The sequence below is a fragment of the Catharus ustulatus genome, chromosome 10, assembly GCF_009819885.2.
Source record: "Catharus ustulatus isolate bCatUst1 chromosome 10, bCatUst1.pri.v2, whole genome shotgun sequence".
NCBI classification, from domain to species: Eukaryota; Metazoa; Chordata; class Aves; order Passeriformes; family Turdidae; genus Catharus; species Catharus ustulatus.
Window position 1 is genome coordinate 13,365,177 of NC_046230.1, and position 27,714 is coordinate 13,392,890.

Genomic DNA, 27,714 nt, shown 5'->3' on the forward strand with positions numbered 1-27,714 from the left:
TTACAGTAACATCATTCATTTGCCCTTGTGTTTTAGTGGGATTGATGTCATATCTTTTCATGCTTTATTAAACGCTTTCGGAGAACTCAAATACATGATGCTTTTTGTCCTAAAGAATCTAAAGAGATTTTTCTTATGCAAGAAAACTGGACTCCAACTTGAGAGATTAAACAATTCAACACAACATGTGTCTGTAATTTAATACAAAACATCGGTCTAGAAATGTAAATATATAACCTGATAAAAAGAAAAAGAAACCAAGACAGGGAAAAAAATAAAATCAACAGTTTGGGGGAGGGGAAGGAAAGATACACTGCTAACTTGCCAGCAGTAAAACTTGTTTGAACAAACTTTCCCACAGCTGAGTTAATTTTTTTCACTTCTAATACCAAAAGAGAAGTTCAAATTCTGCTCTCCACCTCTTTAACTATAAATATATGCAGTAACAATTATAAAACATATGTCCATTTTTCTATAAAACAGTATTGAAAATATTACAAGTAATATCAACATCAATTATCCTGACTAACTATGACAGATTCAAAGAGGTTTAAGCAGCTTGTTTCCAGTCATCTAAAAATCCCTTCTAAAAACAATTATATTGCAAATTATTTTTGTAAAGGCCAGGTTGACTTTTCTATTAAATTAAGAATCAGGAAAGGATGAATGAACCTACAGAGAGTTTTCTGGTCTGCAACAAGGAGACAGACTTGTGCATTCTCTATATATAGATACAATTTTTTGTCATTACACATGCAAAATATATATAAATAAATATGTGTGTGTTTGAAACAGTAAGGAAAAAATAGCTGATATGGCAGTTTCTGGTATATTTCAAATATATAATTTACTCTTCAAATGCCTATTATGCATTAAGGCAATAATTTAAGGTATATTTAGGGTAGTAGGCTTAGGCTTCTGAAAGTACACTTGTATCAGCGTCAATGTTATGCTAGAACTGTTTTTCGAAATAAGTACAGTAGCTTTTTGCTGTTCTGACAATACCAGACCCTTGCCATTATATATATAATTTTTTAAACAGATAGTAAAATTTAAGCACAGTAATGACATACACTGTAATTACTGTTGCCACCTGAGATTTGTAGGGGTTTTCCAAGAGGACTCCAACATGTCAGTTCTCTGGGCAGACATTTAGAAGTTTAGATGAATGGAAAGTATGTGTGAAGAAAGGAGAAGCAATTCAGCCTTCTTGGTCCATGGTGGATGATGTTCTATTCCAAGCCCTCCTACAAATCAAGCTGTCCTAGACTCAGCCCATGCAATACCAAGGCCCTGCCTAGAACCCTGAGCTCGTGAAATGTGGGACTTCATCCCCAGTATTGTCCAACCTTGACAACAAAGTGATCTAAAATATGTATGAATGGTCAGCTCAGCACCAGCCCTGCGTCCTGCAAGGGGAGAGGACAATGGATGTTGGTTACAGGCGGCTGCCAGGAGCCACCATGTGGCTTCAGTCCCCAGAACACGACGGTGCTGCCGTCAGAGGGGTGAGCCAGAGCTATGTGAGCAGCCTCAGCTGAGGCCATGGGACAAGAGGGCAGAGCATCAGCAGAGGACAAGCAGAGGGAGCCCAGCACCAACAGCACCACTGCTGTGGCTGAGCTGGGGAGAGTGGGGGACTCCCAGCACTGAACCCGTTGGTTTGTTGATGCACATCAATATGGATATGTGCCTCTCTGCTTTCCAGGAACTAATTTAGATCTCTGCATGGCCTGCCACTTCTGGACTGTTCAATGCATGAGTAAGCTGAAGCATTAGTGACCTCAAGGAAGGAGAAGGATGAGGAGGAGAAGGAGGAGGAGGAGAAGGAGGAAGGGAAGCAGCTGCCCAATCTTTCCACTGAGGGGAAGTCAGGACTGGCTCAGGCACAATAACTCCATTGACTCAGGAAAATAAATATGCATTCATTCAGCAGATTATCTAATCAGTCTAGGTCTAGATATTAGGTCAGTGGGTTACCTCAGTCCACCACCAGTTTCAACAAGCTCTGCATCTCCGAGAAACAATTTAAGAACATGCACATTCCAGGATCACAGCATTTTTACAGTCTTCATCATAGCCAAAACGCAAAAGCTGGGTGTAAAACTGTCTCTCAACAGCCAAATTACACACAAAGCATGTTGTAAATCAGCTTCACCCCAGGGAAAGCAAGCTGTAAACTACCTATCATTTTACACAGCAACGTCGAACCATCATGGCGGAGGAAGCCTGAAAAGGTCAAGAGATTTTTCTAAACTGCCTACACCTCCGGAGAAGCTCAAGAAGCCACATAATCTAAAGTCCTCAGATAGAATCTCTCTGGCGGTTCTTTTTCCCTTATGGAAACGAATGTGTAACTTTCTGACTGCCTTCAGCTTCTGCTGAATTAAACACATTCCAGCGTCTCTAGAGCAGCACTCAGGCAGTTGCACTCCCCCTTCTCTCTCCTGGGTAATCCTTCTGGGGGAAAGAATACATAACGGAGCCCTCAGCTGACAATTTGGGAGGCCTGCCACTGCTTATTGCCACCAGTTATTTTTCAACTGTTTCAAAGATAACACAAGGGCTGAGAGCTTGTAGCTACTTCTTTTCAGAAAATGGAGTCCGAAGAAGCTCCTCTCAATCTGGGGAATTACTCTAGAGATTCCAGTACTCTACCTTAGATCAAGATTAAAAAAAAAAAAAACCCAGGAAAAGAATTTCTTCTTTGCAGCATTTGAAGGCCCATGTTCCTTTCCAAAAACAAATATGCAAATAAAATTGCAGTGCAACTGACTGAAACTTTATGCAATTGTTCCAGGTTCATAAACATTTCATGAACTCAGATTAAATTTCAATTACAATACAAGTACTTCCATGAGCGGCAGAATGAAAGATGCCTGTTCTCCCCTGGCTTTGTGCTCATAGTTAGATTCCCTGGGATCTCAGGGGGTGCATGTCTCCAATGGAAAGTGTTGTTCCAGGTGGAACATTCTCTGTTCTGCAAGGACTCCAGATTCTTTCCCCCATCAGAAATTATGTACATCTTTCCTTGCTACCAATTTTCACAAAACCTATAGCAACTGGTCAGCAGATTAATTTCCCACAGGGCACAGACTGACACAGACATAAAATATACACAGAGAGGTGTGATAGATTTCCTTGGGTCTAGACAAAACCAACAACACGAAAAACCAACCAGTGCTGCTCACAAACCCTCCCCTCACTCGTGGCAGTGAGGGCTCCTCAGCTGGGCTCACACTGCCCCCTGTCCCAAGGCTGGCCCTCCCGGCCCCTAAAACCCCCATCTCCAGGACAGGGATCCTGTACCTCCAAATGATGCAGCAGTGCCTCACATTGTGCACGTTCGTCAGCTTTTCATTGTATGTTCCTTTCAGCAATGAAGGCAGCTTATTTGTGTTGCACATAGTGCCATGCAAATTTAGGGCACTATTTTAATGCATGATAAATAATTACTATAATTAACAGGAAAAAAAAAAAGCCTCCTGGCAATTTGTCAGGACCAGACACCTCCTCTTTTCATGCCAGATATTTTCATATGTATGACATGTACATATAAGATCCCTCTTGCCTCTGTGTGGGGACATGCATCTCCCATTAGCAGTAATGGGAATTATGTGTGTGCACTGAGGGGAAACTATGGTCTACCCTGGCTGGTGTGCTATGTTAGTTGTGCTTTATTGGATCATATGGAGCATGCCATATAAGAAAAGAAAAAACACCTTTCCATCTTCATTGCTGAGAGAGAAATACACAGAAAGCCCCTGTACACAATCATGCTTTTAATTAAGTGCTATTTGCAGGTGCTGTTTGTCTCCAATTTCCTATAGCCATTTCTGAAAGTGCAATAACACAAATAATCTGCAAAGTAAAGTGATTAGGCATAAAATTTAGCTAGGGTTACTACACTGATGAGAAATTTTTCTAAAAATGAGCATTTTTAATAAACCACATTTTGAAGCTATAAACATCCTTGTATTGGTAGACGCTGCACTGCGAAATACTAAACTTCATTTCACTATCAATTTTCTGATTCATCTGAAGAAGTTCATTATCTGTTAAATTGAAGGCAAGCCTCCCACAGAGGAATGCTATCTAAAGATGGATGTGTTTGTGTGCAAAAGGATAGCCTTTCTTAGCTGTTTATCAAAAAGGACATTCACAGAGTAGGTACCATACCTCACTACTTTATAAATATAAAGCCCAATACAAACATACACACAATCATGACACATTCATTTTTGTTGTCTGGTTGTAACACATTAATACAAATTTAGTCCAAACATCCAAAGTTATGCTGCTAGGAATGTTACCATCTGGTTTTAATGAATATCTGGGGTCCATTTTTCAGTTAAGTTTTTCATAGTATGTTTGTATGTTGCTTTTTCCAAGCTATCTGCATAATTGCTTAAAGATTTTACTGCAAAATTAATATCCTCACTGTGAATGAAGGAGAAGGGCAAAAACCAGGATGACAAAGGCTGAAATGAGGTGAAAGGCAAATTCAATTTTTCCTTGCACCATAGAAACCTCGTCAGGACTAGCTTTATCTGGTAATCCACATTTAAACTTTAACCTGTAGGGGGGCTCTTTGTGTTAGTTAATGTAAGCATAAAAAGAGTCTGAACCACTAATCAGATTAATCATATTTTGTGAGACTCAAAAGCTTCATTAAAAGGACCTCGTTTCCAAGCTACACATTTCAGAAAGAGAAAAAAAGTTGGCTATGAAAAGGAAAAAGTAACACTGAAATTCAAAAAGACACAGACTGTGTGTCTCCTGGAATTAAACCAAAGACAGTTAAGACCTGGAACAATATCCACCTTCATAAAACACACCTTGAAGACGCCAAAACAATTAGGACATTTTGCTATTGAAATTATGCATTCCCTAAATTTACAAAGCTTTATCTTATGCACAACAGAGAACCCTTTAATAGGTAAATACAATAAATGTCTTCCCTTTCCTCACATTTATGGAAGTCTCCCTCTCTGCTGTAGCAGTAGTATTTCCTAAGTACTTCAGCTGGCTGCTCAGAGACAGGAGAATGTGAACATCAGAAGAATAAGAATCTGTCATCTCCTGTCAGATTATTACACTCACACAAGAAACACCCCACTTCTCTAATGAGCACGAAAGTGAGAGAGCAAGCTGCTCTCCCAAGTTGGTGCAGCATTGTGCTCTCTTTCAAAAACAACAGAATATCTCCCTTTTCAGTAAACAAATAGTTTACCACAAACTTTGCCACTTTGCTTCAGTGAGCTTTTGTTCCTGCCTATGGAATAAAACATTGTTTATTTAAGGTTTTCCTGAAGTTTAACAGGAACCATCTGCACTTAGGACAAACATTTTGCACTTGGTGTGAAACTCATTCCTCTCTCAGCCTACCCTGCACTGACCGGGATATAGTGGGCCTTTGAAATCAGGAGATGTTTTGAGGCAACATTAACAAAGTTGAAAGTCTTTGGAAGATTATTCAATACTAGGCAAACGAAACACATCAGAGCAGTTATATTCTCCCTAAAATATATTTAAGTGGTGAGGAGACAAATCAAGACATGACATCATGGGAAGATCGTTTGAAATACAGACTCATCCATTTTCCAACTTTGAGACTGCAGAAGTGGAGTTAACCTCAGTTTTGTTTTCCAAGTCAGGAGGAGCAGCCTCCTGCTGTATCATAGCCAAACTCTTTGCTAGCTTTTCACCATTATGTGTTCATTTTTCTTTCCCCATAACTTGCCAAGGTAATCTTGCTCCCACCAGCTGCATAATCCCCTGCATGATCTGTACTCAACTGGTTCTCTACTTCTGGATGAGTCAGGCAACCTGAAATACTTTGCTATGTACACTTCCACAGTTCTACACTCTACACAAGGTTATGCATTTAATTAGCAGCTTTCTAAATGTCTATTTACAAGTTTTGTCTGTAATTGCACTGAGCCTGCACTGCTTGGCATGGTCAGTTATACCTGAAGGCACTACTTGTTCCCTGGCTAAGGCGACAGCAGGTGAGGAGTCTTCTGTAGGAAATTACCAGTCACCAAGGAATTGTTGCCACATGCAAAGCTCAGAAAGGAAGGTCAGAGCTTGGGTGGGCCAGTTCCCTCTCTTGCCTTCCCTCTTCCACAGAGCTGATGTTTTCCAGTTGCTGCGCGTACTACAGAGGCTTTAAAAGAAACCCAATGATCAAGCTGTCTGCACTTCATAGACAGACACTTCACACAAGGCTTTACCACAAGCTGTCATTGTATGGCTACCTCTCTGAGCGTGTGCCATTGTGTGCCATCCTGTGCCCTGAGGTCTTCAGTGTTTCTTCATCAAACCAAGCAGCTGTCGAAATGTGCCTCAGCTCCATCCAGCACACACTCCCCAGTTTTCCTGTCCAAGGAAAAGGAGGAGAGAAAGGACAGCAAGTACCAAGGTCTTGCTCCAGTGAGGAGCTGGGATGTGGCCAAGGACAGGTTCCCAGGTTCCTAGTGTAGGTGAATTCTTCAGAGAATATCACAAAAATCTAAGTTGTTTATGAGCTGACTTCAGCACATTTGCACCAGTACAAAACTGCAGCAACTGCACTATGCTCAACAGAGTCCTTCTAAGTTTAAACCAATGAAATTTAAAGCAGAATCTCTCCCTTTAGTTTGGATAATGATCTAGAAAAAGCTACCCTAAAATATAGAAACAAAGAATTTTACTGAACACAAAGAGAATTCTTCATAGGTCTGGCCCAAAGCTATGAATTTCAATGATCTAAATGTAACTCAAAGAGATCCTGTCTTTGTATTAGGAAAAATTTAGTGAAGTACTGGGATGCATTTGGACCACCAGTTTGTACTAGGTCAGGTTTTCTCAGCCCTCCTGATACAGTCTCACCTTGTTTTATGACAAGTTCCAGTGACACACATATAAATGTTCCCTGAGTATATTTCCATGCAGTGCAAACAGTTATGGGAAAAAATATCCCCTATCAGGTTGTCATCTGAGCTGTGGTACTTCCCAGACCACAGCAGGGCAGAGCCAGCGGGATTAGCTTGCAGCACTACTGCCAGTCTGCTAAAAATGTTGGAAATGGTTTAAGGCTGTCTGCTTGCCTCTGCCCTGAACTGCACTGGGGCTGTTCCTAAGTCAGGTTTTAGCTGACCTTAAGGACTAGCTGAGAAGAAGCAACTACTGCAGCTGTTCTGAATGTGCTCTGCATATTTCTTATTGTGTAGGTTGGGAAAATGAGTCTCAGAGACAGAAAAATCACTTGTGGCACTTGTGGCCACAGAATTTTGTGCTGGTGACCCAGAGGCAGAGTCTTTGACCCCCAGGTGTGCAGTCTTTCCTCCTGCCCATGCTCTGTTTGTACTCTGTGGTGGCACAGGGTGCAGGTCACAGGAACTCAACAAGGCAGGTTCATTTTACCAGAGATGGACTTACAGTGGCACAGCAGCCAACCAAGTTCAAAGGCTGGGAGGATTCAAATTATACTCACCATCTCACACTAAATATGTTCAATTTTTTTTTCTCTCTCATTTTGATGCTACCAGGTACAGAAACAGTATTAAAAACTGGCCTAGTCTGTACAAGCTTTCAACCAGAGTGATGTGTCTAGTTAACAGGATAAGTTTCTCACAAAGATCTTGAGAATCTCTGTGAAAATAAGAAAATAATTTATGAAACTCTGACCCTGCCTTGCTTTAAATCTCTAGGTCTGTCAAAACCAAAAACACTTTTGAGCTCATTACATAAATTGGATAAGGTCCACATTCCCCAAGCTGCCTAACATGACTCATCTTTGCTCATTCCAGAATAGATTTTTCCTTTTCTTTTCTTCCTAAACACACACAGACAAACCACAAACAAACAAAAAAACCCTCCAAACACAGAAAAACAGCTTCCCCATTGCTTGATTTCTATAACTGATTGAGTAGTTATTTTAAAAGGTAGTATAAACCTCATAAATTCAAAGAACGGCAACACTGGAATGCCCACCAGTGTTGCCCACAGTAAAGAAAACACATCCAGAGTTTTTATCACTTCAAATAAAAAATTTCTCTTCTGCAAGGAGAAAAATCCCCTCTCTTCTGTTGTTCCAGACTCTACAGATCATTAGGTAGGTAAAGCAAACTTCTGATCTTTTGATCAATCACAGCTCATTGCAAAGAAGTTTCCCACAAGGCTCATGATGCTCTAAGTCACTTTTTTCCCTGTTCTGCAGCCTCCCTCTCTCCAAGTTAAAACTCCTGCAGAACAAAACAGCACTGCTGAGCTCAGCAGCATCATGAAGGAGGAATCTGTGGCACCCTAAGGCCTGATTGTATAAAAATGTGTAATGTTACCAGAAAGGGGAGTGGGAAAACATTCCCAGGACTGCTTGGTAGGGCTTCACACCTATGAGGCAGGTGTGAAGAGAGCTTCACACCTATGAATATCGTGGAGCCCAACCCTCATCTCTTCTCTGAGATCTTAAATAATATTCTAGCTGGGGAGCCAACTATAAACACTTTTTGCACTTAGAGAGCAATAAAAAAAGAGCACATGGAATAGGAAACACTTGGTTAAATTTGCAGCTTTTCTCTTCATTATAAATAATGAGGATACATCTTCTCCTTCCTCCTCCTGTCAGCCACCTTCTGTTCCCTTGTTTCTGCTGCACTGCCATCTAAACACTCCCATCTTTAATCTTTTAAGTACCTGGATTAATTTACAGCATCTAGAATACTTTGGGACATAAAATTGCAAATGGCAAATTCCTACAGGAGAAGAGTAAACTCCCTCTTCTGTCAGAGCTGTCCCCAACACAAAGAGCATCCCAACCTTGATAATTCCTGATATATCTGACTCTGCACAGGGAACTGCAAAATTTTTCCATCTCACTCAGTGAGATTCTACAGGGAAAGTCTAAACCTACATGCTTGCCTAGATTTGGTTTGGGTGCATGTAGGGACAAAAAGATAGAAATATATTGTTCCTTGAGCATCATAGTGGAAATAGAGTACAAAAGATCAGACCAAGTCCTTAAATTATGGGTGCTATACAAACCAATCTTCAACTGTTTGGATTTTTGTTTGCTATTTCAAATCAGAAGAGGCATTTTACCAGAGAATCTGTTGGTTTTCTGTATTTCAGGCTGTTACTTCAGCTGGACAAATTGTAAGCATTTTTGCAGCTGCAAACACAATGAATATCTTGAAGTTTTAGTGACAAAATGGCATTGTGTCCTTAAGACATCATATTCCTATAGTACAGTATATATTCCTATAGTACAGTGTATATTCCTATAGTTTTATTCAGATCATCAGAGTAATAAAAGAATAGTTTTCTCTTGCCCCAATTGCTGTTCAACCAAACAGCTCATTTCTCTACTTCTCAATGAAGAGAAATAAGGTATTTTTTCCTGTGCTTGGCACAGGAATTTTAGAATATTTTTAGAATGTTTGCAGTTACAGACCCATCTGCATCCTATTCCACCATTAGTGCACAAAGGGAAGAGCAGCAGAACTGCATAATAAGAGAGGGACAAAGAAATTTCTCCTTGTATGCCCCCCTCTCTTAACATGAAAACAGATTTCTAAATATTATCACCCACCATCTTATTTGAGAGGCTGCACTTCACCAGTAATGAATTTTCTCTGTTGAAATCATAGCATGGACACATTGCTAAACTCATGTTTGCAAGGTAGCATCACAAAAATTACAGTTTTACAGCACAGTATTGGAAAAAAAGGTTATGAACAGTGAACCTGATTTTAACTGGGAATGCAGTACTCAATTTGGGAAATTTAGTCATTGAGGGAAGCATTTTTAAAAGCCATATTGTTTGGAGGAACAGATACATCCCTATCTCCCAAACTATCTTCTCATGGGTCTTAATAACAGTACTTTTCAAACAGCTTTTTGTAATGAAATAAACATTAACTCACATGCAGAGATTGCACACAGGTCTCAGTTGCTATAGCACAATCCCACCCTGCTTCTCACTCATCTCATATTGCAACTTTCCTGCTTTTAAAGGGCTAGACTTCCCCATAACAGATTGGACTGTAAATCTGTTAAGCCCTTTATAATGCAATGCTTCAGCTATGGTTGTATCTTTAGCCCACTGCACACATGCAGAACTGAGGCCCCAAAAGGCTGAACGAGCTGCCCAAGTTTATGCAGTAAGTTAGCGTGAGAATGGCAAGATGAAGTTTATTTTCCTTCCAGTTCTACACTTAGGCTACAGTTTCTACAATAACATAAACAGAACCTATGCAGAGCTTAGACAAAGTCTGCTGCATTTGCCTCGTGATTCCTTTTTAAATGGACAGATTATTTGTCTCTCTTTTCGTGCAACTAGAGTTTGAGATCATCTTAAAAAGGCTCAAATTAGGTGCTTAAATTGGTGAAAACTTTTTTTAAAAAAACCTTTACCTATCTTTATTTTCAGTTTGAAAGTAAATGCTGGCTTCTCTGTGTGCCTGGTGAGACCCTGATGTCAGTAGGTGAATCCCTCTCCTCCCTCTCCCACCAGGGCATTTCTCTACCCTTTGGTGAGAGAAAAAGTGAGAGCTGTACCCTGAATGTCACATAGCAGTGGAGGAACAATTCTTTCTTCCAGGAAAATGTGCACTTCCAAACATAACAGGGCTCATTCAGAGTAAGCCAAAGACACAAATATTGATAATGATGGCTATGTGACCTGTGTGAAAACATGCTTAGTTCAGAAATTAAGATAATGAAGTGTTGCATGAATGTTAAGTGTTGTTTCATTATAAGGGAGAAATATAGTTTGGAATCTAAAGGATATTTCTCTTACCCTTCCATCAATAATTGCCTTGGCTCTCCACACACGTGGGTCTTCTCTCTCCTTGGAACAGTAATCACAAGGGTGAATTTTCCAGTGGCTTTTCAGATGATTGCAAAACTATTTTGCAAAGAAATCCTGGGGGAAAATGCATAAATGGTCTTTAATACAGTACAAACTTTTACACCTACCAGAAAAAACAGCAATTTTTCTTGAAAAATCAACAATTTTACAGTCAGATATGAGCATGGATTTGCTCAGCTGGCTGGTGGTGGATCACCCACAAAAGAGTTTGAAGGGTCTCTGTTAAGAACTGGGAAGTTAGGATTAGAAATGTGTCTGACTCAAGAGGGAGTTTTAAGCAATTAACTCTGCAAACACACAAAAGTGAAGCACAAAGAAACACTAATGGGAAGAGATCATTAATGCAATCCATCCACATTCTCCATCTATACGCTCATTACCTGCTGACAACACCAATAGGATTTGCCTATATGAGGAAATGGGCCAAAATAGCTATTGCAGAATAAGCCATTCTTCAATAGCTTTCTGTTTGTCCCTGTGTAGACACTGTAGGAATAATTAGTGCACTTATTCTGTTCTAGAATAATTGCTGCACTAATTATTCCAGACTAAAGTATCTTTTGTTCCAAAACAATTTGTCCACAAGGGGAGCTATTGTGAAATCACTTGTGCTCCTCTGCTCAATTTCCATTGTAAAAAGGCTGAAATCCGTGCAGTTGGAATAGCTCTACCCCAGACTCCAGGAGCAAATCAAACTACAGACAAGTTCCAATTTTCTCATCACTCAGGATGGTTTTCTTAAAGTAATTGAACACATAGAGTTGTTGTGTAAACAGGATGCATGGCAATGAGTAAGCTCTTCTTTTAAGAGCTTTTCCTTTATAAAATTATTTTAGTCACATTTGTATCCAAGCTTATTGGATTGGATTTAAGGATTGTAGTGAGTAGAGGCTGACATGGTAGATGAGACTTTGCCCACTCTTTTGCAAAGTGTGAAATGTTGAAATTGGATAAGCACATAGCATAATTAGCTAATTTGATGGGGTAACTTCATCCAGGCTGTGTGTTTAGAAACACCACTGATCTCAGTTTTTTGTGATGAATTGCAATTAAACTAAAGACTGATATGCCTAGACACGGTTAAAAACCTTTTAAAATGAAGGATGGAAAACTGGAAGGAGAGTACCAATTCTCTACTACTGCCCTCCTTTCAGACAGAATCAAGCCTCTATTTTTATCTGTTACTGAGGTACTTTTCGTTCAGTTGGTTTTTAAAAAAATATTTTTATTTTCTCAAGGGAAGTATAACCTTATCAGAAAAACCTGTTCCTTCCTTTTTGCTCAGGAAATGGCAGAATAAAACAGTGAAATTGGTTCCCTCAAATCCTACCCCACATGTGATTTGGCCCAATGTTTGAGAACTGTAATAGTCAGATAGCAAGTCTGCATTAATACCTTACATTTTGGGAAACATCATGCAAGGTATTTATATGCAATAAACATAAATTTTCCACTTCCATACTTCATATGGGTGGCTTTGTCCCCCCATTCAACCTCTCTGCCATTTTTGCTCTAAAGAGAAATCAAAATCAGTTTGGGATATGTTTCAAAATAAGTGGCATTATTGCTCAGCAGGTATCATCAATGACATTGCAATAGTCATGGGATATGATTTGCATAGCATTTGCCAATCTCTCGTGTGTCTGGCTAGGGCCTAGGAAGCCTTCTAATATTTCTCAAAAGACATTCCTTGTCTTGAAGCATCCAGCCCTTGCTCACAATTTTATTTTGCTATAAATCCCTCAGCCTTTGAAGCTTGTTTAACCCAAGATATATTGTTAACTATTTATTTCTCAAAATTTACTACAGTAAAATTTCTTTCAGTAATATTCTAAGAATGGACTGACATACATTGATTTCTATCATAAACAGAATTCAGCATAGGAAAATTGTCATTAAAAGGCTCCTTAACAGAAGAAAATATTGACATGTTTGACATCTGTAGCTACAGAAAGTTCTGTTAATGGACTTATTTTCACTTTACCAATCAAATAGTATGAATCTGATTTATTACAAATAACGTTTGTCTATTTAAGGCTCATAAGACAGCTTTTTGTAGTTCTTGTAATAAGTTTTTTGTCAATTAAAGTTTCTGTTCATTTATGAGATGGATGCAATTATAAATACAATATGTTCAGTATTCTCAGCTCAAACTCTTTTATTATCTTCTGTTTCTCATATGCTGCTGTAGCTGTTCTACCCTGAATCGAACTAGATTATGATTACTAGATAAGAACTGAAAACACTACCACTTTTACTTCTCTCTGTTACTTTGTAAATAAATACTTTCAATTACAAAATTGTTCCCAAAGAAATAGGAATTATGTTGAAAGTACCCCACTGCTGCTGTAACGATTTCAGATTTATTGAATCCTTCTCACTGTATTACAATAGCTCCTGCTGTTTTACCTGGACTGCAGCAATACCATACTCCAGCCTTGTATTTTGTAATGTTTCAAACCATCTGGGACAAAAAAACGCCCATCAACACTCTTCTATCTTCAAGTTTTTGACTATAATCAGAATGGAAATGCTATGAAGAAATAGCAAGGAATTATCTCAGATTTTACAGGCAAGGGTCTAATTTTATTTGTGTTTTATTTCATTTATCTAGCATAACAGCACAGGCAATACAGCAGAGTGAGGTCAGCGAGAGGCAACATGTTTAGCATTAAAATGATGCTGAGCTTGGAGAGACATCCTGCCTCATCTGCAGCTATCCTACACCTAGGGCTGTGCTTTTAAAGTCATCCTGAGGAAGTCTCATATCAGATTTCTTGGTCTGATTGTCATAATGATTAAAGGATGAATACAGGCTCTGGATATGGGCTCTACCACTGTATGAAAGTATGGCAAAAATTCAAATGTTTGGACAATTTTGCCATTCTATTGGATCATTCTCTATTTGGATCATTCTCATTTATTTTCCAACACACCAATAATTTCCAAATGAAAACTGTGTGATGATACTCTTTCTTTCTTATATCTATACTGACCTTTGCATGCAAACTTTGCCTTAGTCTTTTAAATTTCTTCTTTAATTTAGGTCATGGAAACTGCAAGTTTTAATCTGTTTACTGACTGCTGCATCCCAAACAACAAAGACAAAAAGTCCAAATAGCAAAGGTTCCAGAGTGAAGAAGTACTGACTTGGTTTTACAATATAAATAACTCCATTTGACCCTTGTGGTGCACCAAGAGGAAGCTTTTTTTTTTTTTTTTGGTCCATTTAATCTCTGTAGTCCTTGTTGTATATATGCATGGAAGAGAGGGAAAACCTGCTCCTACCTGCTACTCCTTAGTTCTTACTCATTTGAGCACCTAGTACTGTAAAGCCAAATATTATTCACCTACTTTAGTTGAATCACTGAGTTTAAAGAGATTATTTACTTGTCTAAACTGGTCCTAAGGAAGTAAGAGAACTAAATGATACTTAGAGATTGTTCCAAAACAATATAAACAAAACCAGATCAGCTGTCTCGCCAGTTGCTCACATAGAGATTCCAGAAAAGCTACCCATAACACATCAAATTCTTTCTTTTTATTTTCATTTTTGACGAACTATTCTTTCATGAACACAAGGGCAGGAAAAAATCAAGTGCCAGATGGTGAGCTAGGGTATCAGCTATTGGATCCAACGGCATGCTGAAAGCAGCCAACATTCTCAAGGTAAGACATTTAATGGTATCTGAAAGAAAAAGAACCAAATTTCAGGGGAAAAAAGGAAAATAGAATCAATGAAATAGAGAACTGCAAAGCAAATCCACAAAGAGAATCACTGTGTAAGCCGAGATCAGAAGAAACTGAAATAGATTCACTAGAGCTGTTTAGACAGTGAGTTTTATTATAAATTACATACACAGAGCAAGTCCTGCAAATAACCAGCTTTCCATGTCAGGATAACAGGGAGTCTGTATAGAAATTTATGCTGAATTTGTCAGAATTACATGACACCTTTGGCTTTTGTGACATTCCTGTCCCTGTTTTTCACTGGTATTCTCTTCACTCCCCAAAGAATTACAGAATGCTTCCTCTGTTCCATCCCTTGCCACCTTTGCAGATGCATTCACATTACTGAAACCAGCCCTCCATGAGATCCTGGCAGTTTAGAACAGCCTCAAGCAGAGAAAGAGATAAACACATATTTGTATAACTATGAAATGCCTCAGTTGAAGGTAAGCAAAGAAATTAGACTTGGAGAGTTCATAAGGGGAATGCAGATTGTAAAATCCACAGACTTCCCGAGATAAAAATAATGACTGAGCACTTTCAGCCTTTAACACACTGAAGATCATACAAAATGAGCCTGGCAAAGCACAATACACAGAACAACCATTTGCAAACACCATACCATGCTCAAATCAGGGAATCATTCCATATAACCTCACTGATTTGGGATTTGTTTTATGATGGACTGTACAGTGAACTTCCAAATGCGCTGTCAAATCAGACCCTAATCTGTAGTTACAAGCCGGATTAATTTCCTTTTTGAGTTTCTTACCAAATCCCAGCTCCTTGGCTGAGATTTAACAGGGCTTTAGATTTCCCTTGTGCAGTTAGGGACTTTTAAATTTTTTTCCCCACCACTCAAGTGTAAGGAGTGTTTTCAAACATAGTAACTGAAGCAACTACAATGGGGTAACTCCAGACATCCACTAGTTTAACCAAGACAAACTTTTGGCCTGTAGAGAATAAGTAACCTTCTCACAATCTATTTTGAAATTTTTATTGAACATAACAGTTGCAACATGAGGACACCTCTAGACCATGACAATAGGAAGTTTGAGAAGGAAATCAGCTTCATATGAGAATCTCAATCCTGTCTCCTGAATGTCAGAGAAAAAAAATTCTCTGAGGTCAGTTTATTCTCTAACTATTGATAATAGAGTAATTTTACTTTCCTCTGAAACACATTTTTCTTGTTCCTTCCAGTCATTGGACTAAGTGGACCACATGTGAAATAAAAAGGAAATAACATGGATATTTACACACTTCCATTTTCATTTATGGACCTAGCACAAAAATGACCTTGTAAAATTACGTTCTTCCAATTGATATCTAATACTGTTCACTATTCTTTGCTCAGTCTGAATTGAAGACCAGCTGACATCCAGATGTCCCACAGACTTTTATACATACCATCAAAGAATAGGAAAGGAACAGATTCATTGTTATGTCCTTCTACTGTGGCACATAAATGCAGGACAGAAGAAGAGTGGAAAAGCAGAACCATGGTTGAAATTCACCCAGTGTTTTGTCTACCAGAATTGGCTGACAATATAAACAGAAATATTTTTCATCCCCTGAAGTGGAGCAGCAGAGTGACAACTACTTTGGGCTGCCAGGACACCTAGTAGGGCTTCTGCATTTTGAGACACGAGTCCTTGAGGCAATATGACTGAGGGGATGCGGCTCCCTCCAGTGCAGGGTTCTGCTTAAATGCAACACTGAGCCCTGGAAAAAGATATTAACTCATTCCTCATTTGAGCTGCCAAACGTACCAGGAATACCTGGCAGCAGCTCTCTGCCATGCTGCCAACAATTCTAGGTACACAGCTGGCTCTTTCAGTGATTTCAGAAGAACTCAGAGGATTTACAGCACAGCAGAAACAGCAGTGGAGGAACAAAACCAGCATTTGATTTCTTTGCACAGAGGTCTATCCCAGTCAACTTAAACCCACCCAGGCACAAACCTCCAGAATTAAGTAATGTCCTGCATGGCCCAAGCCCAGGTTCAACTCCATCTCTATAAATCAGATAATTAGATAGCTGATACCAAGCAACTGCCTCTCCCATTCTCAGAATGTTTTGTGTTCACGTCACAAACAATCCTGCAAAGCCTTGATAGGTGTATTCATTATTTATGCTCTGCCATAATTATGTTTGGTACTTCTAGCTTAGCCTGCAGGAGGCAGTGTCATCTGTGCAAAGCAGAACTTATCAATGCTAATGAACTTTTTCAGGGGTTTTAAAAACTATGATTCTCTTAAAACCAAGAAATTCAAAATGGCAAGAAATTTAGTAAGGAACATCTGGTCTAGGGCAAAACTGGGAAGGGTGCCATAAGTTTAAAACATGAGGGTTTACCTTCAGATTTTTTCCCCTCCAAATAAAAACTGCAACCTCTCTCTTAGTTTCTACTTTTATGGTATCCATGTTCTCAGTTCTTTACATAAAATTTGCACAGACTGCACTGGAGTTTCTTATTAGCAAGATATTTAAGTATAAGCCAGTGTTCACCTTCAGGCTGGAGCTAGCTACCACTCACTGGCAGCATCTAATCTGCCTGCTTTTGAATGTTGAAAACAAAATAAAGTGATAAATCCAGATGAGATATCTCTCTGTATTTTTCCTAATACAATTTCAGTGAGTAAAACTCAACAAAGTGGCTGGCAGTCATACAAACAGCATTGCTCCTATTGGTATATATAGGCCCAGGGGCATCTCTAAGATTATTAAAGGTTGAGAAGCATTAAGGTCAGTAGTGTAAAGAAGGAAGAGGGCTTCAGACTACATGGTACTCTGTTGCTATGGTAGAAACTGCTCAAATCAAGAAACTGGTGAGACAGGTAAGGTTTCAAATACAAACACTCAGCTTTGAACTGAACCAGTGAAGAAAGAAATGATAAAACAGACACTCAGCAAAGGCTCTTCACAGAATGCCAGACAAAGTTTCAGATTTTTTTTAAGTCTGCTAATTTGTGTTTATCATCACAATGAAAGGTTGGGCATGGAAATATACACAGAACTTAAAAGCTAAAACTGGACTGTCTACATTTCATTCTCTTTTTATTAACCATCAGCAAGTATTCTGCACAGACACAGCCCATGAAAGTAATAATAGATGGAAATTAATTAGATGACTATATTTCAATCATGGGGTTTTCTTGACATTTTATTCCAAAGGAATGCAGCTCAAGCAGTTTGTAACTGACAGCAATGCCGTGAAATTGCACTACAGCCTTGATAATTATCCTCTTCATTATTTTTATAATATAGAGAGAGATAAAGTACAACATCCCCCTTTCATTTTATAATAGTATGCAATATAATGGAAGCAGCTGAAGGGGGATGTTTGTCTTACAATGCCACAGTTTAAATCTAGTGACAAGAGGTATCACATTAGTGATGCACAGAGAAGAGCACTACAAGCAGCCACACTTTATATAATTATTCAATGAAAGCTGTAAATATATGGGATAGATAATATATCCCAAACTTTTTTCTTCCTCTTTCCTTAATATTCAAGAAATAGCAATGACAACTCATTAGAAGGAAAAATAATATATATTTCATTTACATAAATTTCCTTCATTGTTAAAAGATAATGTAATCAAAGCTTATAAAAACATTGATGACACAGAAAAGTTGATAATTTCTTTTGTACAGCAGTACCAAGCACTTGTGCACTACACAAGCCCAGATAATTAATTGAAAGTGGAGGAGTCCTTTTGGATCCAGATGGAGACACTAAAGGAGTAGAGGTCTTATCAAACATTATGGATAACTTTAATTAGGAAGAGTAGTAGTAAAGCAGTAACGATTCCATAAATTGGCAAACTCTTTTGGATAATATTCAGAAAATATAGTTAGGGAAGTCTCAGCTGGAACAAACATGTACAAAAAGATGAGAAGTTATTCTTTCCCTGTCTGCCAGAGCATCAGCTCAAGTTGGTATATGAACAGCAGAAGTCGGCTCCAGATGGCTACAAAAGAAGTCAGTCTGTTATCTTAGTAAGGCAGAGCTGGAAATCAGGATAACTTCATGAACAGCAACTTTGCAGGTAGTTTCAATAGAGACTTCTTAATTAATCCTGTAGAGATACGAAGCACTTAAAGCAGCTGTGCTGAACAGTCACCTCCTGTCACTGAGCAAAACGTTGGGATATTCTCTTGGTGTGACCCAAATAAAAAGTAAAATTTATTTGGTCTATGCAATATCAGGTTCTTAGTCTGAACTAATTTATCCTAATAGCATGATGATACATGGTTCCTGTTGTAGATTGCCTATCTCCAGGAGAGGAGCTGGATTTTTATTTTACTAACTCAATACCTTTAGAATTTGTTTCTTCAATCATTCTAAAGGAGTGTGGCTTGCACATAACTGAAAATCCATTGGTAACTTTATAATTTTTTCCTATCACAAAAGGAATGGGAGACCATGGTATCATGGCTCCAAATAGGAGTGTTGCAGCCACAGAATACAGACTTGGACCATATTTACTGCATTATAAGGACATTAACTTGAGGGTTTCTGACTGAAGTTTGTTTTGTTATCCTTATGACATGCTTGTGTATGGGTGCTCTATGTCACTCATCACATCAGTCAGTTTCCCTGAGGTTTTTCCATATTCAAGCTTTAAATGGATCTTTTAAAACTGTGGAAAGAAAAGCCAGAAATATTTGGATCTTTGCCCAGGTATTGTACATATCATAAAACATATCTTTATGCATTTTCAAAGTAGTGTGTTCTTTTAAACATACCTGAGAGTTCTAAGTGTTTTGGCAACACATACACTTTTGCAATGAGTTTTGGGTAAATCTGCAACTTCAGTCATTCACCCATCAGTTTCTGTGTCACACAGCCCAGTTAAGCCTGTAGTTTTCTGGAAACATGGATACAAGTCTATGTGCAAGGGCAAGGTCTGCTCTGCATTGCTTGCCTCTACAGCACAGAATGCAGAACGTGGGGTAGGCAGGATGCTAAACACAAATCATACATGTAACCCACGCATCCATGGCACTGCCAGCGTGTTCTGTGCTCAGGCATGACACAGCTGATGCTTCCTCACCACAAAAGGTTCACAGTGCATGTGATGCAGGGCCAGTCCACAAGTGTGTGGTGAGTACAGAACCACGAGATCAGCTCAGAGTGCGCAGCACATCTTGAGACAAAATGAACCACTGCAATCTCGCCCAGTGACACAGTGGAAGACAGCCTTTCAACATACTTAGAGCCAACTTTATCACTAGAAGAAAGTAGCTTTCTGTTCTAAAACACACTATGGCTCTTCAAGAATTCTCTATTCAGGTGGGTGTATACCCCAGGCATTTATTTTCATCCATGTTTTTCCATGGATCAGAACAGTGATGGTATTTTAGGGCATACAAGGAATAAGGCAATACTAGCTTTTGATCCTAAAGAACAAAAGGCCAGCATTAACCTATGTGCAAAGACAGAGGAGCTGACAAAATGGGGGGGTGGGAATGGGGAAGAGAGAGAGAATCTGGCAGATCTTTGAAGTAATCCAAGGTCAAAAGTTTCCCGTTAAGAATATATGAGCAATGTGAACTTACCGTACCCAGGAAGCCACCTCACAAGGTAAACACTTTCAGAAGACAAGTCCTTGAAACTCCTCATAGTGTCAAAGGTTGAAATGAGCAAAGTGGCAGCTGGTTTAAGGCATTTCTCCTTTGAAATTTCCAAACTTCCTTAATTTTCTGAGACATTCGGCAGATAATGACAACAACTCCCTAGGTATTTGAAAAAAAAAAAAAAACAACAAACAAACAAAACAAACCTACACTCTTGAGATAAATGAAGGGATTAAATATAAACCAAAAGAAAAAAAACCCCAACAAACCAGAAAAACCCTCTGCACCACTCCCAGCAGTCAGATACTTCTAAAAAAATTAATGTAACTTGTGTATCCAAAAATGTGAGCTATCAAAATTGCCCATTAGAGCACAAATAGAGAGTGCTTTAGGAAGAGCTGAAGCATTAAAGACCTTCTCACCCATCAGGTGTTCATTACCTGCCTCAGCTGAATTTCCAGAGCAGCTTTCATGAACTTGCCCGTGCCCAGCCTGCTCACACGGCTCTGCAAGCAGTTTGTGCTCCAAGGGAAAGTTTACACTGAGCTGACAGCGGCTGTGCACACAAATCCTTTCAGCAATTTAGCAAAGAGTTAATGAAGGTTACCTGAAAGGAAACAAAACATTCTCCTGTCTTAAACTGTAGAATTTTATGCTTTTATGTATAAATAAGAAAATTCAGACTTGTGGGAACAACACTGTAACACTTCCAACGGCTGTTGCTTCAATAGACATTGCTTTCATTTATTAAAACTAAATTTCACTTTTTCCATCGCTAAATCAATAGGATATTAAGCACATGAAAAGTCTCTAGCACATGGATAGAACCATTAGATTAGGACTGTTCACATAGGTACTACAATTTCCCACTGATTTAAGTACTTAAAAGAGATCTCCAATTAGAAGAGAAACAAAGAGAGGAAGTTTCTTAAAATGAAAGCTTGAAGAGACATAAAGTATCCATCAGATACACTATCAGATTTCTTCATCTGGAGGCACTGCTGCAACAGTGTTGTTTCTTCAAAGTGATAACCCCTCAACAACATAAAAATATACAGATTTTCAAACACAGTGAAATATTTTCTAATATGAACATCCTAAAAAGGGGAAATCAATAAATGGCATGAAAAACTTCAAAGACGGACCTCCTGTCAATGACAGAGGTTCTTCAGCAATGTAAAGTCTTTGAAGAAGGACTCCCAGTGCTGGGAAACCTTTGAAGTGACAGAAAGCAGACATTTATAATTACAGAAAGGTGCGGTGTCCAGCAGAGATAGTAAAAAGATATAACTGGGGTATGTGTGGGGGAGGCTGAGCGGTGGCTTGGGCCCTGGGTGACCCTGCTCACTTGAAGCCTAAAAGCCTGCAAGGTCAAGCCTATATCCATATGAAAGAGACAATTTGTGAATTGGAGATGTGGGTAGGGCTTAGAAACCAAATTACAGGAGCTTTCACACTTCTGGCATATGTTTATTAAACAAGGCATCTCTCTTTTCTCACTGCCTCAGATTCCAGCACACACATACCCACACGGCCCCTTCTCACTTTGCACACAGTTCCCCTGAGCAGAGAGGGAGGCTTGCTGTGGCCATTGGCTCAGAAGCTGACTTCAAGGGAGGCAGTCCAGCTTTACTTATATTTATCTGCATGATTTTCATGAGTATATCACTCCTGAAATTTTTGCTTCTGTCTTCTCCCTGCTTCCTGTTTATTTCTTGATAAAGTTATATAGAAATCCAGAGAAGTGAAAAATCACATTCTGGAAGAAAAACTGAACTGCAGGATTCTGGAGTTCTTTGAATTCTTGTGTGCTTGAAAGGGAAAATGTGAAAGTGTCATTTACATTAATAGATTTTTGTCTTCCCCTCAGACTACAAGGCAAGTCTCTGCTGTGTCTTTGGAGCAGAGCAGCGTCTGCCCACACTCTGAGAGCAAAGTCATTTCAGCATGGTATTGAGCTCACACTCGTGTGCCCAGCTGAGACACAGGAAATGGCTCACATTTGTCCCTGCCTTTCATATATTCACAGATCCAAGTTCTCCTAAAGCACAGGGTCAGGTCTCTTCCTTATACCCCAAGGATCACACAGCTACATCCTAAATATTCATTTTTAGTTATTTTCCCGTCTGTGACATGATAAAAACATAGCACTTACAGAAAAAAAACAAAAACAAATCAGCATCTGATGCCAGCCTGGGAAGATGAAATGAAAGACAAGCAAATGAATCAGCAGATGTCACCTTTTTGAATTCGTCTGCTCTTTCTTGTATAGGACCAGGATCTGGAGGCAGGACTGCTCACACTGGGCTGAAATGGGACCCCAGTCAAGAGGTCTGTATTCCTCTGCCCTGGTGTGAGGAGGACACCACAGAATGCTCTTCCTCAGTGACTTAGAGCTCCACCTGTGAGCCTCAAATCCATACAGTCCCTTGGCTAGAAGGAAGAGAGCTATCAAAAAAAGCAGCCACCAGCTCCCACGGTCTTGCACAGCTAAGAACTTCCAAGCAAAAGCTGGCAGAAGATGGCACCTTTTAAACCCCTGAAATAAACACATGAACAATGATGCTTGATTACTTTTACACACACATGACATCCACAGATTTCAAACCAGTGAGCAACCCATCTTATGAAGGGGAAAACTGAGGCACTGGAAAGAAATTCAGGCTGGCTTTGTAGAAAATGAAGTGTTAGCACAAACATCTCAACATTTATTAATGCAGGAAATTTGGAGTATTCAGCATTGGGCCTATTTTTGTCTTCACAGTCCCAGGTTAAGGTCAGAACTGGAGAAAATAATACCAAAGTCCAGTGGAGTCTTCAGAGGATTGCTGAAGCTTATTTTGTTGAACTCTTCTTTTGCTGGCCAGACAGTAACCATGTAATTAGGATAACTATGCAATAGTGTTTTTAAGGGAGTGCTATAGAGAAAGACTCAAACTACAGTACATATAAAAGCACTGTATTTGTTTTCTCATGCATCAACAATTTAGTTTTCTTCTGTTCAGGAGGTTGGCCTGAAGGGAATGGAAATCACAGAGATTATTACCTTTTTATAACTATCTTTCTGAAAGTTATGGCATCGGCTACATGAGGTGTATAGTAAAAAGGAAAAAAAATCCTAAATGCCAATGGAGAGACCGTATGGAAGCTCAGAAGCAATTATCATGAAGACAAAATTTTTAAGAGTAGTGATGAAATTAAGCATTATTGCCAGAAGATGTTTACTAAAAATATCTTTCAGGTCTTTCAAAATTTTGCTCGGAGGATTTGGCATGACAAAGAAAGCAGATGTCAGATAACACATAACACATCAAGAAAACAATAATATATTCTGAGCTTAAGAGTCCTGCTGGTGATATGGGACAAAAATATGCCTGGGCAATCTGAAATAGCTTTTAAATAAAACAAAACCAAAACAAATTGAGATGTTTTGAAGTGCCTACATAACATGTAAATTTTGTGCTACGAAAAGTTAGGCAACAGACAGGATAAACTCAGCAAAACCTGATATTACCCAAATGCAACAGATAAGTGGAAATTGTTTTCTGATGTGTAGTATTTGCTATTTGTGTAATATGCACTATGAGAGTCAGACCATTCTGAAGCAAGGTACACAGTGCTGTTTGCACCACAGTTGTTAAATGCCAACACTTCCATATAATAAACCCCCTAAATCCACAGCTGGACATCATTTAAAGAGGAGGGTGCAAACATAAAGAGCTTTTCCAACGGAGAAGTAAGGATACATTACTCCTGGCTGCTGAATGAACAACATGGCAAGATGCACATCCATTCAGATACCTGTCTTTCCTCCTTCTGTCCCTGTTACTGGGCTCCTTCAGGAGACACATACAAGAGATTCCTCTCTCTCACATCCTGGTTTCTAGGATATTTCTGTGGTCAGTTTAGCAGAGCACAGGTTACTAAGAGCAGCAGGTTTCCCCTGGGCAGAATGGGGACACAGTGTCTGCCAATGATTTCAAAGGCAGCAGCAGTGCCCCTTGGACAACAGCACAGTACCAGAGGTCATTGTACCACCACAGCCACTGGGGTAATGTCTTGTTTCTAAAGAAGGCCAGAGACAAACAAAATTATGCTGAAAGCACTAATTACACACAGGAACCCTGTGTGGTAAGAAAGGGATCTGAGTGACCATCCACTGAGGAGCCAGTGGTGAAGTCTTAAAAACAGGAACAAAACTAAACTTAATTTAATAACATAAAAGAAACTAAGAGCACAGAGCACTGTGATTCAGAAAAGGGAGTTGCAATATCACCAGTACCAGTATTTGTCAGATAATAAAACCTCCAGGTTCATTTCCAGGGCAGGCAGCTGCTATCATTCGTGTTACAGGTAACAGGAACTTAACAGGCTCGGTGGGAAGATATGAGGGACTACACCATTCCTGTATTTAAAAAGAAAGATTGTCATATTTGGCCACAGTCTAAAAATCAAGACAAAAAATAGCATAGAATGGCCTAAAGTTACATGCCTGGTTGATATTCCAGGTTTTTACTGTAGATGATAATAAGTTTGGTGAGTTTGCCAAGATGTCATCTTTGTCATATTCCTTTTTGCTGTTGTTTCCTTATATTTTCCCTGAGAACACAAGAATCAGATTTATGAAAAATGTATGCCGTTGTCAAGTACATACAAGTAATTTCTGTGAAGTGTTAACTAAGAAGGACTTATCTGCCAAAATTTAAGTATATGTTTGTTTTTAAGCACTTTTTATTTTTATTCTACTGTGAGAATCATCAAAATATGATAATATATTGTTTAAATTCTAAACTTCAAATATAATAAACTAACCTGAGACAGGACTAATGCTGAGAACTCAGTAGTTCTTCTTATACCCATTGCATTTCAGGCACCTCTCAAGCTCCAAAATGTACTTCAGATTCTAGAGATGTCTCACAAAAATAACAAACAATCAAAACCAAAACACAGACTTTTCATTTTTTTAAAATATCAGTCAGAACCCATTGCTTACTTCATAAGATAGCTTTTTCCAAAGATACAGGAGCTGCACACAATGGAATATAGAAATGCTGCATTAGCAGCTAACAGTGTAAATCTGTTACAAGCAGACCTTGTAAAACTCTCCTATACAGAGTCATCCTAGGTACTTAATTCTATCAGGTAGCACCTACATACAGGTCCCATAAGTTATCTTTAATAAAAATATTGCTAAGAAAGCAGGACATGGGTGAGACATTTAGTATTCTTTATGCAGCAAATCACAAATCCCTTGCTCTGACAAGTGCATCATGTTATGGTCTTATTCTACAAAAAGGTGATGCGTGTGTGAGTTCCAAAATCAGCAATTTTGAAACAAATATTATCAATATTAATTAAATCTACATTTGAATATTAACTGATGAGCAGTATCGATTTAGCAAATAAAATAGAACAGAAAGGAGAGGATAAAAGTCACCATGGAACAGAAAATGTTAATCAATTTAGTTGCAGTTTTCTCAGGACTTTTGCTGTTTCTGGCTCCAATGTATGTCCCCCCTGCAAGACAAGAATTTGAAATGAAAAGCAGTGGACAAGAGTAAGACTTCAAAGACCACAGCATCAAGATTTCTATGGCTTTTCAGACATTAAGTATTAAATGGATATTCAACATTTAGCAGTGAAAAGGAAGGGAAAGATGCCAGATGTGATATGGGACAGACAGATACCAGAATTTTCTGGGATAGTAGACAGTCAGCAGAACACAGCTTCTTAAATGGAATTAAACAGCTGTGTAGTGGCAACTGAATGCTCCTGCAGCTCATGGCATGTGGGGACCCAGCTCTGAATTGCAACCTGGAAAATCCCTCCAAGTCCCTGTAAGCATGATGTGTTTTGTCTACAAGTTTCCTATGAACACCTTAAGACCCGTCCCTTCACTCTGGACAGGCGAGTGCATTGATTAGGATCCTCAGATTACAGGATATACTGTGGAACAAATTCAACATGCCAATCTCACTAAACAGCAGCTGCTAAAAGCTCCCTCAAACATTTGAGCAATAAAGCTCACTATCACTTTTAGTCCCACTGTGTTTATTCAGGATTTGGAGGATAGTAACATTGCTTTCTGCACTGAAGTGATGCCCACTGAAGCCCCCTAGCTACTGGGATTATTAAAGAATTAAGTGATTATCCATTCACATATGTCTAACTATATTTATGTGCTTTTATGGAAAGGAGCCAGGGACAACAGTCTCCAGGTCACTTAATTGTTGTGCTGCTCCCTGAGGTCCAGTCCTCTGCTCAGTCAGACTCATTTCTCTCTGGCTGAAGGGTCAGTCTTGTCTCCAAATCCAGGATTCAGCCACTGCCTGACAAAAGCCTGAATCCAACAACCTGGATGAGTCAGATCACAGCCTGGGTGTGCACTTCTATCGCACAGCTCAGGAGAATGCATTACGGTCACACTGTGCCTCAGCAATGGTGATGACTGCCCTTCCTCAGGCTGTTGGGATGGGAACAGACCCAAACAATTAGGAGGTTGTAGCTGCTGGGATGAGAAGGGTTGTCTATGACATCAGGCAAAATGAATTCAATTCCCACAGCTGCTAAATGACAAAGACTTCAGAGACACCACTCCTTCACTTTGAAGGATAGCAGGATACAGAACAGGAGGGGAAGAGGTGAGCCTCATCCTAGAGGAAGGATGGCTACTTACACTGTCCTCTCTGCTATTTTTTTTTTTTTTTCTAAAAAGAAACCACATGGACCAAAAAGCCACAGGTGAAAAGGAAAGCAATAAGGGAGCAGATAGTTTTTCTGTGTGCTCTAGATTCCTTGAGAATAACAGAGTTTTGCTGCATTACAGGAAAACTGGGCATCTAGCTGGAGTCCTGTGGCAGAAGTCAGAGAAGGGTGCAGGTCTTTGACTTTTACTGATTTTCAAGGTCATTTTTCTTAGCTCTTTTGCAAACTGTTATCTCAATTTCTGTGGCAGTATCAGCCTAAATTCCCAAGCACAATATTTAGATATGTCCTAGACTGTTTTGCTCTTGTTGTGTTTTACTGTCAATATTATAACACAATATATTCAGAGTCTAACTTTCAGAGGGTTTAGAATTAACCTGTTCAAATTGTTATTGTTTGAAGAACATGCATTTTTCCAAGAATCACCTACCTCTCATATCCATAAAACTATGCATAGTATGGTGAGCTGGATAACATCAAAGGAAGCAGATATTTTTCAGCAATATATCTTATTCTGTAAATCAGCTTGAAAGGTATTTTTCAGCTCATTTTGATTTTTATGCTTTCTTTTCCCTGCTGCTTGACGTAAAACTGACAAAGTAAAACTGACAATAAGCTGCAGAGATATGCAAGCTTCCTGTACAGAGGAGTAAACATTTCTCCTAACAGATGGAGTAATTTTCACTTCTATTATCATTAACAAACTTCAAAACTTTATGCAAGCAGAGAAGCCAGCAAGCTAGCAGTGTACCCCTGGATGCTCCTTTACTGCTCTATTTTTACAGACACTTGTATCTTTAGAAGATCATGTAAGTTAAGACATTATTGGCTATGTACTG